Consider the following 15,642-nt stretch of genomic DNA (forward strand, 5'->3'; position numbering starts at 1 on the left):
ATATATATATAATTTAAAGTGTAAAGTGCGTTAAACATGAAATTTGTTAAGGACAAACTATAAATATTCTATTTTCATGTCTACACCAGTGTTTGTATAATCATTTCTTTAAAATTTAAATCTTCAGCACCAAAAACAGTTTTAATTTATACCATTACATATGATATTTAACTTGTTAATTCTAAATTAATGACGTGAAAAAAATTCAAAATGGCGAATACAAAGCAAAATATCATACTAGTTATATAACTCGCGCCATCTGTTGAAAACGTAGAGAAGTATAACTTCTCGTATTTTTTTAAAAGATGGCGCGATTAGACCCCCCCCCTTCGCTTTTACGACCCGATTGGTTATGCTCGAATGGAGTCGTAAAGCGAAACGTTCTATTTTCCCATATGAAATTGAGATTCAAATTCTGTAAATAGAGGATGGTCCGAAATTCAGTTAACTTGTGTTTTGCCTTGTGTATATATTTGTGAATGGTTAACTGAACTTTTTGGACCTTATTGTATTTATAAGCACAGTTTAAATACAGTATTTGTAGAGGATGATAATTTAAGTAATTAATGAATTATAATTGAATGAAATATGGGATGCAAGACATATACAGTTGCATTGAAGATAGCATGAGTTATAATTTTTGAGGTCTCAAACATAATATAATCAGCTTAACATCTCTCACACAACCTTTATTTGTTGCCTACTTAGTAATTCACAAATTTATCTTATGGTGGATTATTAAGGGGAAAAGACTTAACTTCAGTGTTTCCTATTTAATGCTCCTGAGAAAGATTGTTCACAAGTATTTGTTGGCACTAAACAAGGAATCGGGCTATTTTATTGAGATTTACGTACAGTCAAACCTCGATATAGGGTACTCATAAACATGAATGGATCAAACACTGCAGTAAAGCTGTTCCCTGCAAGTTGCCATTTTGCTAAACACACAATTTTTCATTGTATATAGCATTGTTGCCACATGTTCAGCCTTGTGTATAAATCTAATTAACATATATCATACTTATTGATTTATTGGAGGTCTCCTACACCCATGGGACCATTGGTTGATTTCTGATGCAGTTACATGCCCAACTCTCAGAATTTTAATTATCAGTAAGAACATACACTGCTGTCCCGAGCAAACTCGGCGCCCTAGGCAAATGACTTTGACATCTCCCCAAGAGTATCTAATTTTTATTCAATATGCAACATGCAATATCGCGATCATGAGACTATGGCACTACTTTCAAAATGTCAACACGTGAGAAAGGATTGTGATCAAAAAACATTAATTTTTTCATTATTTATTGTAATTTATGCATGTACTTTCGTCATGCCACCCCCCCGAATTCAAGTGCCTTAGGCCATCGCTTAGCTTGCCTATATGAACGGGCCCTGAGAACATACCATATTTATTGGAGAACTGCAATGATTTGAAAATGTATTGATAAATTGCATTATTTCATGATTTTTAAATCTCGCTCCCACAAAAATTAAAAATTGCCAAAAATAAAATGAAATACAGTATTTCGGGTAGTATAATTATTTTTTTTAGTAAAAATTTCATAAATCAGACTTGAAGGGAAATTACATTTTACTATATCCATGTAAATTATGAGGAAAACAAGCTATTGCAACACAAAATTAAGGGAAAAAAAACTAAAATTTCTAGTCACAGCTATTTGATGTTAAAAGTTATATATTAAAAAGAAATTGTTTATTTCATAAGAAAAATTAAAGAATTAAATTACGAACTTTTTATCAGCCAGGCATCTGAGTGTCATACTAATGATGTGGACATTATAAATTACAGCAACAAATTATACAAATAATTGTATTGAAGGAAAATCAATATATAACAATTATAAATTTAATCTGTTCTCTAAAGTCCATTGGACTTCAGTACTTTATTTTTATGCAAAGCCACAATTTCATTGTGAATTCCATTATGATGTTGTTAATTGAAGATTATATTATCAAGGATTAAAATAGTTTGGATTGCTGAGATAAGGCAATGCAACATTTAGGCAATCTGCCAAGAAGGCAACATGTTCCATGGGAAATGGGCCCCTATTTAGATGTTAGACACTTGAAAAACCAGGAAATTCCACATGACCAATCTGTTGATCAGGTGCAAACTCTCAACCAACAACCAGTTTAGTGGTTTAGGATCAAAACAGAAACAAATGATTTCTGAATAGAAAACTGGAACAAATACAGAAATAAATATAACACATCTGGGATCAAGGGTAAAACTGGGGATTTTTCTGAGCCCAGAAAAAACTTAGGGCCCAGTAGTGGTTTCTATCCCTATAAATTCATGTTATCTTTACTAACAAAAATAAAATCTTTAAATTGCTATTTACCATGACCAAGACAAAACCTTTCTCACTTGTTTCTAGCTGTTTATACATGAGTACAAACGTTTAGCATGTACCTGAAGAAGGCCTATTAAGAAGGCCGAAAACGTTCGTACTCGTGTAGAACTGCTAGAAACAAGTGAGAAAGGTTTTGTCTTGATCATCTTAAAATAGTTCTAGCTCCAAATGCATAGAAGTGTAAAAGTGCTATTTACCAATAGACATTCTACATATTCATGTTAAAAAAAAAAAGGCAAAAGTGGAATCTGTTCTACCTGGGCCCTATAACTAACTTTCAACAGCCTTGTTTGATATGGTTAACCTTTCATTTCTTAATGCTTAATATACATTATTTCTTTGTTAATTTATTTTATGTATTAGTAAATTTTGGTTATTTTAAAATTTTAAATTGTAAATTATTGTTAATAATATGTGTGAATTTGCACTAGCACATAAAAACTGATTAATATACATGTAATATTGTAATGTGGTAATTCTTAAATACAGTATTTGACTTCACACACACACACACGCGCGCGTGTGTGTGTGAAATCAAATACTGTATTTAAGAATAAATTTTACATTGTTGTTTATACCTTAATTAATCATATATAATTTATTTATTTATATTTATTTCAATTTAAATGCAATTGCTTAAAGTTCAGTAGCTATAATTTATTTCCTTCATTATATCTCTCATTAAAAATTGAAAAACACAAGTATCTGTTCCCAACATTCCAACTGTAAAGAAAATTAGCATAGTGTCAGAATGATCAAAATTGACTAGCTATTGGAATGTGTCACCAGATGTGGGAAAGTAACAGTGAAGAAACAGTTTGTTCTTATGAAAAAAATTATCATCAGTGTAGATCAAGGCTGCCCAAACCCAAGCCCGTGGGCCACAAAGTGGCCTGCCAACGCATTTGAATTTTCCACCCACAGTAGCGATCGGCTGTCACCAGTTGGTAGCACACAATGTCATGCTACCAATAATGCCAACCACCACGTGATTGGTCGATTGGTTGAGCGTGGACTGAATTATGACTTGAGTCACCACCACACTGCTGTTAATACCTAACCTATGTGTTTATTACACTTGTTCTATTAGTTTTGAGTCGACTTTTGTGTATTAAAATTAAATTGTTGGGTGCTTCTTCAGATTTTTGTTTGAACAGTTACGTATACATAAATTTAGGTTAGGTTAGGGACGACTTCCCTGCAATGTGTGATCTTGTTTTGCAGATTTTAAGCAGATTTGGCTCAACATATATTTGCGAAAAGGTTTTTTCTACTCTACACTATGTAAAAAATAAACACCGCAGTTCTTTAACTGCATCTCACATTTCAAATTTGATATTATTATCAATGTCGGATTTGTCACCAAATATTGAAAAATTATTAGCTAATAAGCTCCTTCATAGGTCTCATTGATGTATTTTTTATTAGGTATTATTAAAACATGTGCAACTTAAAGCTTTGTTTGATTCAAATACCTATCCATTTATAGAAGAATCATGAGTGTAAGCAAGTATGATTCACTAGGTAGCCTGCCGACTGACATGTAATTGAAATTATAGCCCGCCTGGAAAATGAATTGGGCAGCCCTGGTGTAGATGGTTTGATCTGGATGGAAGACATGTAAACTCTCATAACATTCAGGAACAATTTGGAGGTGTGCAAGGTACAGCTTCATTCCTTTATTGGGGTTTTTCTCCAAGTAAAGCCTCAGGTATTTTTACCTTAGGTAGTAAAAAATTTTTGTAGGGTAAATTGTTCCTTTCTGCACCTCTCTAGACATTTCTGGATCCACTATTGACAGCAACAACATCCTTCTTCACTTAGGGAAAAGGAGAAAAGGAAGGAAAGATCAAGAAAAAAGAAGACAGTTACACTTTAGCAGTATAAGAAATTATACTATCACACTTGAAGTATAAGAATCATAGTCAGATACTGCACCTAAAGTCAAGAAGCCTACTAAAACTTTACAAAGAGAAAGAAATCAATTCTACCAAAAAAACAAAATATTTATTTTGATATAGTGCTGAAAATGTATATGACAGAAAATAATCTATTTAGAAACAGTCATATCCTTCATATTTTTGAACTTTGTTTATAAATAGATTAACATTCCATAGTTTATGATGCATTTTCAATATCATGTCTGAATTAAATAAACAATTATTATTGTTATATCCAGTTTCTTAAGAAATCAAGCAAATCAGACTTTTTTCAATAAATATTTTTGTTTTTAGATTTGAAGGAAATATTGTGATATAAAATCTTATATGATTCTTCAGAACAGTAGTGGATCCAGAAGTATCCAAAGGGAGGCTAACGCAAAAGTTAAAAATATTTGAATAATTAATAATTATCTTTTATTAACACATGCACACTTACACAAATTAGACAACTCCATGAGAAACTAACAAAACCTTTGATGCTAGAAAGGATTAAGGAATTAATTTTTAAGCTGAGATTTAAACATTTTTCAAGAGTACATTTCAGAAATCTGTCATGATATGACACTCCAAATAACTTTGAATTTTTCAAATTGAAAATGAACTATGGAACATGTTGCAGATACAGTGGAACCTCAGTATACGACCTTAATCCATTCCTAATGTTTGGACTTATACCGAATAGGATGTATACCAAACCAACCTTTCCCATAAGAAGTAATGTAAAAACGATTAATCCGTTCTCATGTAAAAAAAAATGGCTGGCTTTAAACACCTCACTTTCCTGGCTAGTTCCTGCTTGATTTTTCATGAGATCAGCATGTAGCTTTCTCGCAAATAATTGCTTCTGATACACTGTCTCTAGCATACTGTTTTTCAGTTATCCAAAGCAAAAGCAATTTCTCAACATGATCTAATATCTTCGATCTCTGTTTAGAAGTTAATTTAACCCCTTTCAGAACGTTAGCAGATTTATAATGTCTATTTTTCACGATTTTTGATATCGTCATTTTCGGAATATGGTATGCAACAGTTAAAATCTCGAACACGCATGCCACCTTTATATTTCTCAACAATCTCTTTTTTCAGTTCCATTGTGATTCTAGTCATTTTTTCAATTTTCTGTTGCTTTTCATTTGCCTTTTTGCAATTTATGATTAATAAAAATAATAAAATTTTTCTTACAAATTAAAATTAGAAGAAATTTAACAAAGTTATACACCGTGACATCGTGAATGTCTAGTGTGGTCTAGTACACCGATAGTGCTACTTGTTCATAGATAGCACGTATAATTGAATTAAGTTGTATACCGAGCAAAATTTGTTTCATCCAAACAGGACGTATTCTGAATTGAATGTATTCTAAAGCAGACGTATACCGAGGTACCACTGTACTTGTGTTCCATTTTTTCTATGAATTCTGATGTTTAAATGTATAGTTGTGCAGGCACTTGCATCATGCAACTTTTCTCATGAGTACAATTTTGTCAATGATGTCAGCAAAGGCATAGTTATCTTTGTTTATTCAAGAATGTGTTTTTAACAGACAAAGCAATATTACTAGTAAATTACATAGTTAGACTTCAAAAATAGAAATGACACCATCATGCTTTGATGCTTGATAACTCACTAATTAAGCTTCAGATCAAAAAACTGCCCTTGACTTTTTTATTCAAGTTTATCCCTCTACAAGCCTGTGAAATTTGGCCAAACATTTCTGAAACACCCTGTGTTTTAATCATTTTAACAAAATGTACAAGTATCTTAGACTAAGTAAACTATAGAACAAGGATGGGCAACCTTTATCTATGTAAGGGCCACATTTCAAAACTTTTAAACTGACGCAGGACACACACAAGAATAAAGAGGGGGGAAGAAAGTCGGTAAATCACAATTATTTATTCATATATAGCATAGGTATACTTAATTTAGCTTCTGGAACTGATGTAAATGTAATATATCAGAAATATTTGATTAGTCACTGCTATTTTTAAATTAGTTTCAATGTGTCTGTTATATCAGACAAAAAAACTAACACAAGTAAACTGGAACTATATAATACTACACACAACAATTAACACCTCAATACTGATTCCAGGATTAGAGTTCTATCTTTTGAAGGATTCATCCTTCAAAGGATAGAACTCTTTTGAAGGATTTCATCCTTCAAAAGATAGAACTATTTCGTTGTGTTTCATTCTGAGGAGGGCCTCTAAAAAACGGCCGAAAATGTTAGATCAGTATAATTTTTTGAGTGCTGAAATTAGTATTGAGGTGTTAATTGTTGTGTGTAGTATGTGTCTGTTAGCCAGTTTCTTGTTTTAATTTTTACTAAATTCATTGCAGAAAAACTATTCACATACATAAGTTGTAGAAAACAACATTTGAAGTTTTGCTGCATACTTCCTTAAGCTGGGAAATTGATATATTTATTCATATTTTATGCAATGTGGGCCACAAAAAATATTACTGCGGGCTACGGGTTGCCCATCCCTGCTATAGAACATTTATAAAAACAACAATGAGCAAAAATTATTGTGACATCATCACAATGCTGGGCTGCAATTTTTAATCATATTCTTAATTTATTCAATTTAAAATAACTTAAACTTATATGTTCTCAATCTCAAATTAGTAGTGTTTTGCACCTATACATCATACTTTTCCTAATAACAATATTGTCATGCTAGCCATCTATCTACTGTATTTACTCACATATAAGACAAAATTTTTATTCATTTATTACAACTTCAAATTCCTAGGTCGTCCTGTACGTGCGAGCAAAAGATTCTTTGCGTTTTTGCAAATAATTTTTCTGAACTGTGTATTTGCATTTTTTACCTGATGTTTATCCTCTTGTATTTAAAAACATAAGTATTTTATCTGGGTCATTTTAATCGTTCTTGTATATTGTCAGAAGTAAAGATGAATAGCAATAGAAAAAGAAAAGCTTTTGAATTGAATTCCAGATTTAAATTCCAAAATCATATGGAAGCCCGATATAAGTTTTAATCCATTCCCACGTGAAAACATATGATTATTCGGAAATCAGAATTCGGAGAAACTCATAAGTGTAATCGACAGAGTGGATTTGACTGTTAAGAATTGGCAAAAAAAAGTTCCCGATTGTCCAACTTTATGTGAACAAATTATTTTACAAGATTTTTCCTTAAAGTTTAAAATGCCAGTAATTTTTGCAGGATAATGTGTGCATTTACGTTCATTTGATATTTTACTTGTGATTAAATGAAATAAAATTAGAATTGTATTAATAAATCTAATTTTCTTTATTTTGATCTTTAAAGTCACACCTCGTCTTATATGCGAGTAAATATGGTAACTCTATTTATGGGAAAATTTTTTAATTGAAATCACATGACTATATACAAACTAGATCAGCAGTTTGTATATACAGTCAACGCCCCTATAATGCAGGTTCCTATAGTTCGGATTCCTATATCACGGCGAAAAAATTACGACAGTATTCGTACAAACATGCTAAAAAAAACTCCTATAATTCGATAAAACATTATCTCCGACTCATGTCGCGACAGGATTGGTCGAATCTAGACCAATAGCAGATATTGCACAAACCGTTAAGTTTAAATAAGAAGCGGACCTACTAAAAGCCATTTATTATTTAACGTCCATAAAAATTATATTTATATTAATGATGTCTCCAAAGTTCAGTGAATTTTTCGCAAAATAAATAATATGTCAGGAAGCATGCAAGTGCCATTCGATGACAAGCTCCACGACAAAAACAAGCTTAAGCAATGGCGTCGTTGAACTGTGCACACTCAGTAAGTAATCCTACAATTTATTGTTTATAGCATAGTTTATATGAATTATTCCCAAAAAATTATATGTATTTTGGATACGTTGAGTCGAATTAGTCTAGAATCGATTAATTTTATGGAAGAAACCTTTCAAACAGCCATAGTCCATAAACTGCATACGTGCCGGGCTGTGATTGGCTGGACTCGTAGAAAATGGATTCATAAAAACTGGAACATATCTACCATGTTATAAGGGGGTCGACTGTAATTAACTGGGATCTGCTGTCCCTAAGCATTTTGTATCTGTTCTCAACTTTTGTCTAACACAATTCTTGAGAATAAGGACAGACAGTTGACAGTAGGAATTTGTAGGTCTACAATTTTTTTCAAATTGCAGCCCAAAAACCATTTAAATTATACTGAATAATTGAAAATAAATTTTAAACAACATAACATCTTAAAAAATTTTACAGAAATTTCAATATTTTTTTTATATAAAACTAGATTTTTTACTTCATTACAATTTGTCTTCCTGAAAAAAACATTACTAAATATAGAATATATTTCCTGTTCAACAGGAATTCATCTTAAATTTATGAGATAAAATCAAGCACTGAACTATTGCTTATATAAGTCAAGAATGCAAGTAACTTGGCTAGCAAACAACTTTTTATCGCAATCCAAGAATTATACAAGAAAATAATTACACTAATTTTATCATTATTCTTTTTGTTAATATCTCTGAAACTCTAAATATAAAAAAAAATCACCATTTTTAGAAAAATTAATTGAAGTCTATTAAATAAGTAATATTTTTACATATTATTTTGCTACTGATTTATTCAGTTTGAGTTTGTAAATTATTTTAAATTACAGTGTCCACATTCAAACTTTATTTTCCATTAATTATGCAAAAAAATAAATTAAGTTTTACTAGATATGATAAACTTTTGGAGAATTATTACAACTAAATTCTACAAAGAAAAGCAGAAAAGAAAAGTAGAAGAGAATGGTTCAAAACCATGAGATTTAACAGGATTTTTGAATGAATGCTGCACTAGACGGATGGAGTAGAGCTCGCTCATCATACACAATCTTCTGCTTAAACGAAAATCTCACTATCATCAAGTTTAGATTTTGTTAAGTACTATATATAAATTTTCCAGTATACATGAATAGAAAGGATAAATGTTGGAGTTATTGTTCTTCCTCAGCTAAAGCCACCAAAAAATCTTACACTGCAAACGGTCCCTTTTCAGCTTTATATTAAATATAACCACTGGGCTTTATATAACCACAAATGTACAAAATATTTTGCAAATGATGACTGAAATTAATTCCCAAACCAATGAAGAGAAGTTTTAACTGAAATTAAAGGAATTGAAGGAATGAGACAAGAGGATGTTCATATTTTGTTGAATGTGACATATAACCATAGTCATAATTTATACAACTTCTTGAAGACCATACCCAAGAATGATGTTCTGCACACAACAAATAGTAGTCAAACAGTTTAAAACATTTTTACTATATTCATTATACAAAACAAATATAATAGTAAAATCATAAAATAATATTCATAAGTCAAACTTGGATAGAAGGAGAATATTGTTTGTTAACCGTGCATGCAACAATTGCATTGCTATTGAATCATATGATTAGTGTTGCCACCAGGCCAGTTTTCACCCAGACAAGCCAGTTTTTAATTCATAGTCTGGATTAATTATTAATTTGTCCAGTTTTCATAGAAATTGTGAAATCATGAAACAAAATAAAGTTATAAAAATATTTGTGAATATTTTATTTTAACAGTTAAAGCCTTTAACTTCACACCCCCACCCAAACTTATCCCTAGGTAAGTGCCAGAAAGTATACTTTTAAAATTCTAACTTGAAAATATCTCTGGTAAATATTAAGTTTGTTCCAACACAAGTCCCTAACTGGTTTAAAATTGACATGCACATTGATCAGTTCTTGGCTGTAAAATGACATTGCACATGCCTCGTACGGTGTCAAATTCAAACTAGTCAGGGACTTGTGTTGAAACAAACCTATCGTCCAGGTCAGCAATTATGAAAAGGTGGCAACACTACATATGATAAAATACTAGAAAACTGTCAGATATTTTTATTTTATTAATTTTCAATATAAGTAATGATTTAAAAAATCTAGCAATGAATTGCGTAACTTTCCTGACTTTTATGAGATTTTATTTTAAAATCACTTTTTAACTATTATTCATAATAAAGAAATAAAATTATATACGGTGCCATCTATTATGAGATTTTTGTTATAAAAACTTTATATATTTTAATTATTATAAAATAGCAAAGGACTTAAATTGAAGGTAGAGATGAGTTTTTAAAGATCTTTAAATGCTAACAACAAGTAAAATCTTCATTAAGCTCAACCCCATGTGAGATATGACATGCAACTACCCTCAACGTTTCGTCACCAAAATTTAATAGCATCAATGCCCCTTATACACAACTACAATATGTCTACTGTACCAAATTTTGTTCCTTAATCTTCACCCCATCCTAAGATATTAAATGAAATAGACACCAACACACACACACAAAGAACTTTTGTTCTTTTTTTCTCTTTCTTTCACTTTTTTGGGTTCAGGGAGTCTCAAGATGTGGCAATTTGCAAAAAACTCTGAAGGTAAAATTTGACATGATTCCATTACTTTCCCTTGTTATGTATAAATAGCCAAGAAAGTAAAAACAGATCAATTGCAGATTTAAATATGCTGTATTTCCTCAATTAAATCCTGGGGGGAACTTTTAAAGTATACATATTTCTAGGTTTATTTAAAATCTGGCAAAACCCTGGATCTTTATCTTATAACAGGATGCAAATGGATAAAAATTGAAAAAATACCTTACTTACTCATACATTTTCTAAATTATCTAAATCATTTATTGACTATTTATATGCACAGCTACATCTACATCATCATTCACACTAAAGCTACAACCTTCAAAATAATTATTATAGTTAACCTGATTCAGCATCTTACAATTTAGTTATTATGTTGTCATTCATGTCTGCTTTGATGGTGTGGAAATCAAGATCTTGATTACCATCTTCCAGTTCAAATTCACCATATCCATGAAAAGAGATGGCGAGTTTGAACCAGAGTTTTCTGAATTATCTTTTGGCTGATAAGCAATTGTCTTACAAACTCAACTGAAATTTACCCACACTGAATATTTGACAATATTTATATTTTTAATTAAAAAAAAATGTTTCAATGAACTTTGGAATGGAAAGTGCTGTCTGATTCTAGACAATTTGAAGAGGAGGTAGAATTTAAGGTTAAACTCCCTGCTTACCACTCTAAACTATTTACCCTACACAATGCAGTATTTGAAATGTTTCCTATTCTTTTCAATCCAGGATTTATTTTTAACAGAACCTTCATTCCCTGGGAGTTATTTGATTCCTAGAGTTTAATTGAGAAAATAGAGTATATTTTGTTCATTTTTAAGATCTTTATGAATCATCAACATATTAAAATTTTCTTTTTATATTTTTGTCTATCTATTTATTTGGGTTTATAAGTATTTAAACTATTTGCAAAAATTTTATTTTTTATACTGTTTTACTGTGACAAACAAAAATGAATGAATGTATGTATGTATGTATGTATGTATGTATGTATGTATGTATGTATGTATATGTCAACTTTGTTTCCCAGATTTTTCCCAAAATGTTGTGTGACAGTTGACAATGCAGTTTTATGATTGCAATTTGTGGTTGACAGTGAAAGATCCTACATTGAGCACATTCTTCTAATAAAATTTTGTCCACTTCTCTTATAATTATCATTTTTGCAGCACCACATTTTCCTAATGATAAAAATTTCAACTAATTTTTTCCCCCTAAATCTCATCCCATGATCTGCATTGCAGGTTGAGTTTCATTTAATGTGGTTCAGTAGAGTCAGCTCCATTCATGTCTGAGTACCATCAGTTTAATTCTAACCACTCTGTACTACTCAGTCTAAAGCAATGAATTAATTAATTTGTAGAAAATCATTTTTGTTATATGAACATCCGATATACATTCCAATATACAGTGTGGGAAAAAAAACTTATTTATAAGAAACAGATTTGGTGATGCTGGCAAAGAATTTAAATCATATCCCTCAAGTCCATTATAAGTAATTGTTCATGATTTAATTATTTCTTATAATGTGTAATATTATAGCAAGAAGAATAGCCAGCTGACAGAATTGTCATGTTTACACATTTGCAAGTAAACTTTTTGTTTGATCATATGTATGCTTGTTATAATCAATGTTACATAGAATCATCATACAAAACTCCTCTCAGTTTAATAAATTGCTTATATGTAGTAGTTAATATCAATTTTTAGCAGAGAATCAACTATTGAATTGGTTTTAAAATATCTATAAAATAGAAAAGATATACCCAGTATGCAAACTAATTACATTTAGTAATAAAAGATAAATATATAAAAGCAATATTTTGAAATATAGAAAAGTAAATATATATGTATCTTTTTATTAATTATCTATAAAACAAAAATAAATTAATTAGAATATTGAAATACAGTATAATTAAAATAATGAATCAAACCAAATACATTCATTAAAAAAATGATTAATAATTACTTAGATAATATTTATTTATATAAAGCTTTAATGCTTATGAGAATATTTGTTATAAAACATGCAATATACAATTATTCCATGATTTAGAATCATTATGTATCATCTGAAATAGCAAACATATTTTATGTAGAAATTACAGTAAGAAATTACTATAAATCATATGGAATACATTGAAATTTATATTACACACAAAAAACCAACTATATTCATTAAAAAATTGTTTATAATAAATTTATACATCAAGTTTTAAATAAATAAATAAAAAATAGTTTTAAAGTGAAATAAAAGAATTTACATTTCAAAATAAACAAAAAAAATCCACGAAATTCAGATTTCAACACTCGATAAAAATTCCATCAATTCTTTTATTAAATGACTCAGTATAATTTAAAGTATTACATATCAGATATTATTATATATCAATTTAATATATAAATTATATTCATTTTATTAATTTCTACTTCCTTTTTATTATAACTTATATCAGAATAACAAGATAACTGTTCTTTTCAACACTCATTAAATATAAAATATCAATTTATTAAAGCAAATATATGCAATTATTTATGTAAGTTTGCTGTAATAAAGTTTGTATATATGTATAATAATGATGACTCTAATCATGGACATACACAGAAAATTTTCTAGGGGAGGCAATATTTAATTTCTTGCGTTTTTTTCACAAGTAGATAATAGAATACAGTATTGCATCAATACAAAAAGACAAAGTCCCATGGTCAAGGGTATATAAGGTTACATATCTCAATCACTTTTACAAATTATAATTTGTGAAATTTTTTATTTGATCCAGGAGAGGCAAGTGTCCTGTTTGTTCCATCTGAGGGTTCTCATGACTATAATCATAGGTAAAACAGGTAATTGTCTAAGGTACTACATATGGAAGGGCCCAATGAAGGAGAATTTATAAGTGCAATGACTAATGAAAAGGCAAATTTAAATGCTGAACTTAAGGAAACTATTATTTTAAATGTTTTTCACAATATAAGAAGCCTTAAAAATGATTATAGAGTAAAACTATGCAAGCTCTACAGTTGCAGGCACTAGGCAAATGTGTAATAAACTGTATACATGATCTTTAAGACACTTGTACTCATTTTTTTATGTCTAATTGAATTAAAAATGGTAACACTTTTTAATTATTAATTGTAATAAATATAAAACACTACTTAATTAAAGCAAAATTATACAATTAATTATATAATTTTACTTTAAAAATATAGTTAGAATCGTATATATACACATAAATACACTTACTAATCAATAACAAACGTAACTCACACATGTTCAAATGCTAAATTTACACGTGTTTAACCATGAAATCGATGAATTATTACTATTTTTAAATCCAAATCCACAAATAAAACGTTATAATATATAAAATATACTTCGACTGATATAAAAATAATAAAAATCTTACCCGTTCGCCTTCTTTAATTTTAAATAATTATTATACACTTCCTTCTATAAATTATATTAACGAAATCAGCTGCTACATAAACATTACAAACCCTCACACCCTCTGGTGAAAAATAGATTCTTCCATATATTTTTTTAATAATAAAATTTAAATTATAATAACGAATAAAAATATTAATTAAAATAAATAAATTATTAATATATAAATTTTATAACGCGATATAAAAATTTAAGTAATTTATCAGTGACGTCGTTGTAAGTTTTATGAAATTTTCAAAATGGCGGAAACAGCTGAATCGTCTGTTCTGTGAGTTTATATATTTTTTTACGAAAATTCGAATAAAAACGATTTAATTGATTATTATTTTATTATTTTTTCGTTTATAAGTGGTTTTAGAAGCATTTTAATGTTTTAAATATCAAGTATTTTGTTTAAAATGGATATTATTTTCTAAAATTTAAATTTGTTCAAGTAGAATATTTTTTAATAAATTACAAAAAAATTCATTCATAAAATACTCAAAAATAATTCACAAAGGTTAAAATTAACTTATTTCTTTAAGATTTCTCTAATATGACATGAACAGTGGTGGTTACTTTTAGGTACTTGGTTCATATATAAGTAAATGACCTAAAGGTAACTTGTACCAATTGAATTTACAACTTAAATTCATTGTTTTTTTAAATTTGCAGAATATTAGAAGCTGTGTTGTTTCTGTGTTGGTAAAAAGGTAAAAATGCAGCTTTGAATGAGGCAGTTCGGACCTTATCAGAGCTGTGGGCTGTATTTATAGGAGCGAAAAGGTCGGAAGGAACCGATGGTCTATGGGTGTGTTTCCTTGTTGAGCAGCTAAGCAAGCCAATGACGTAGTTCATTTTTATACAAAATTATCTACGTTATTGGTTTGCTTCAGCTCGACTGACCATCGATTTGTCCTTAGTACATGACCTTACTCCAATATATTGACCACACGCTGCCTCGTCTTCCAGAAAGCACACAGCAGTGCTAGAGACATACATTTGCCAAACAGGCTGCTTTCAGTAGCCACTAGATGGCGCTTTCTTGGAGAAAATAGCTTACATGGCTGAAATCTTCATATGAATTAGACAGAAAGAAAGAATTGGTTTGCTTACTTAGCTGCTTAACAAGGAGACACTCTATATCTAAACCTTCATGACATAACCCCATGAAATTGGCCTGTATGGAATTTTGAAGATCCTCAATAATAGGTTAAAATTTAAAAGTGAAAAATCTGGAACTATTTCTCAAAACAGTGCTATAATTTGATGGTTTTTCACTTTACTAGAGATAGTTATAAGCTGGTAAAACACAAGAAATGCCATTGTGTTGACTACTTGTGGAGTATGGTTAGAGTCATGTTGCATGATTCTTGAAGCATGTGTGTTTAACAAGCAGATTTCAGAAGGGTTACATGTAAAACCATTGGTTCCTTTGACGTTTC

At 29.7% G+C, this 15,642-nt stretch overlaps 1 protein-coding gene across 2 annotated transcripts in view; it reads right to left on the reverse strand.

Annotated features, from left to right (window-relative positions):
• Positions 1-14,248, reverse strand: part of LOC111618187 (nocturnin-like) — a 63,923-nt gene extending 49,675 nt beyond the window's left edge. The window contains exon 1 of one of the 2 annotated variants that reach the window (XM_023359660.1): positions 14,181-14,248. The gene's annotated coding sequence lies outside the window, so the exon portion shown is untranslated. Of the gene's footprint in view, positions 1-14,041; positions 14,061-14,180 lie in introns of those variants that run through there. The other variant, XM_023359659.1, reaches the window with a different exon arrangement.
• Positions 14,249-15,642: the final 1,394 nt, after the last annotated feature.

This window comes from Centruroides sculpturatus, unplaced genomic scaffold, assembly GCF_000671375.1.
Source record: "Centruroides sculpturatus isolate CEXI.00-Female unplaced genomic scaffold, Cexi_2.0 scaffold257, whole genome shotgun sequence".
Taxonomy (NCBI): domain Eukaryota; kingdom Metazoa; phylum Arthropoda; class Arachnida; order Scorpiones; family Buthidae; genus Centruroides; species Centruroides sculpturatus.